The sequence below is a fragment of the Sinocyclocheilus grahami genome, unplaced genomic scaffold (genome assembly GCF_001515645.1).
Source record: "Sinocyclocheilus grahami isolate Dianchi unplaced genomic scaffold, SAMN03320097.WGS_v1.1 scaffold251.1, whole genome shotgun sequence".
In the NCBI taxonomy this organism is placed as follows: domain Eukaryota; kingdom Metazoa; phylum Chordata; class Actinopteri; order Cypriniformes; family Cyprinidae; genus Sinocyclocheilus; species Sinocyclocheilus grahami.
In genome coordinates, this window is record NW_015505430.1 from 942,827 (window position 1) to 945,261 (window position 2,435).

The window sequence follows — 2,435 nt, forward strand, 5'->3', positions numbered from 1 at the left end:
ACAATTATAGATCAATATTCCTATGAAATATGAGATATTCTTATGAAAATGTTGCCAAGTTATTACTCCCATTATAACACTTCTTTTTTCATTATGGTTTGCCTGAAGAACACATTCATATGCAAATTAGATGCAGTGTAGCCTATAGATACATTGTATAGAATGGGAATATAAAATTATGTACATTTTACGCACATATTGCATAAAGTAAAATAGTATATCAAATCATTCTGTTTTATCTTTAATAACATAGTTGAGAACAGGGCTGGACTGGGGCTACAATTCAGCCTTGGACAAATCCAGCCCATCTGGCCAACGAGTTTCCTCTTGAATGATTTACTGGGTTATATATGGCCTTAAATTGGAGTAAATAAATGAATAAATAAAACAGGACAGAAACAAATAATGACAGATATCCTCCTGAGATCCAGCTATGGAGTTTTTGCCTTCTGTAGTGGACATTATATTTTAGTGAATTTCTCTGAGACGTTACATGTCACAGTTTTAAGTCTGGAGTCCTGTACAGAGCACATTCAGGGCTTTCCAGAGATACCAAATGATTGGATGTTTCTCCATGACAACTCTCTCTCCTTGGTTTTTAAAAATGGCTGACAATAATTTAGTGATAAAATTGTACATCCTTATGGTAAATTTTCTTATGAAATATTGGATATTATTATGAAAATCTTTTTCAACATGCTGTCCCAACAGCACTTTAATATGCAAATTAGATTTGACATGTCCACTGAAGAGGACACCAGGACTAAAAGCATGTTTATTATACATTTTGGGAGACAAAAGAATTGAATAGGAAAACAAATTATATATCAATTTTCTTATGAAATATTGGATATTATTATGAAAATCTTTTTCCCAACAGCACTTTAATATGCAAATAAGATTTGACTCTCTGTGGTCATTAAAAATCCCAGGATGTGTTTCGAAAAGAGTAGAGGTGTGACCAAATTTGCCCATTGGCCTCTGATCATCATGGCCTCCTAACAATCCCCATATCTACTGATTGGCTCAGAGGTGCCCAAACTCGGTCCTGGAGGGTCCTGCAGAGTTTAGCTCCAACCCTAATCAAACACACCTGAAGCAGCTAATCAATGTCTTACTAGGCATACTAGAAACTTCCAGGCAGGTGTGTTGAGACAAGCAGGAGCTAAACTCTGCAGGACACCGGCCCTCCAGGACCGAGTTTGGGCACCCCTGCTCTAAAAAATGTAATGACATGAAAAAATACTAAATTCACAAAGCTTTTTATTTCTGGTTCTCAGGAGGATATTACTGAATTCATAACAAATGCTATAACTTCATAAGGCATTTTTTGTCACATAGAAATGCACTTGATTTTGAGGTGTTGTAATAATGCACTTGTACATTGTGTGTTTAGTTTATTGCCATGGATGAAACACAATGACACACGTTTTCGGAATCCTGTCTGTCAACATTTCAAGAGCTTGTTTAAGCAGAACCTGTTCTAAAGCTCTGTTTTGTGCTTTGTTTTTGTATATCCACGTATATCACTTTCACCATCAATATTATAATAGACGTGCAAAGGCCAAGATGAAAAAGCTAAAGATTTCTTTAAGTTAAAAGTTGTGTGAAATAATGTTCAGGAAAAAAAAAATCTAGTTTAGGCTATTTAAATGAAACAGTTTGTTGAACCTTTAGATTAAATAAAAAAGAAAATCACAAAACTTTTAAAATAACACAAAATATCGAGTTTATATATAAGCCTAAGTTGCTTTCATTTAGTAAATGTTCATCTTGAAATATTGATAGCATAAAATTTGTTCTTACATTTACTTTTTTAAAAATCATTAAAGATTTCGCAGCAAAAAGACATCCTGAAGGAGAATATTTTTTGAATTAAAGTATGACACTTACTAAAATATGAACTATCAATCAGAGGGCAGAAAGCATGTAGTAGATTGTGTACAGTATAACAGATTTTTCAGAAAGAGGACTTAAAAATTAATGTATCAAATATAGCACAGTCTTTACAGAGCTCAAATTAATTACAGACTAAAGGCTACAACTGACAGTCTTTCTCCTTTGGTGGCCAAGATGTCCTGCCTGGGACGAGAATTCAAGGATGCTGCAGCTGAGCCATGAATCACATCACATCACATCACTTCCTTTTTCATAGAACAGCTTACATCACACTAAAACACACTGTCACTAGGGTTACTAATACAATGATGAATGGCTGGAAGTGTTGCCAGTGTATGAGATCACAAATAATACCCAGCATTACTGAAGGAGTGGTTTACTCAATTAGAGAATCCATTTACATGAAACACTAAATCAGTCTATTTTTATCTTTACAATGCCAAAATAAGTCTGAACAGCATTTAAACATGGATTTATATTTGCTGCCCTGTAAACTCCCCAGATTTCGAAAGGAATACTTGGCTTTAATGTTAGAG

At 34.3% G+C, this 2,435-nt stretch overlaps 1 protein-coding gene across 1 annotated transcript in view; it reads left to right on the forward strand.

The window, feature by feature from the left end:
- Positions 1-1,772, forward strand: part of LOC107598422 (glutamate-rich WD repeat-containing protein 1-like) — a 16,727-nt gene extending 14,955 nt beyond the window's left edge. Inside the window, exon 8 of the transcript XR_001610559.1 lies at positions 1,762-1,772. The gene's annotated coding sequence lies outside the window, so the exon portion shown is untranslated. The remainder of the gene's footprint in view (positions 1-1,761) is intronic.
- The last annotated feature ends 663 nt before the right edge of the window (positions 1,773-2,435 follow it).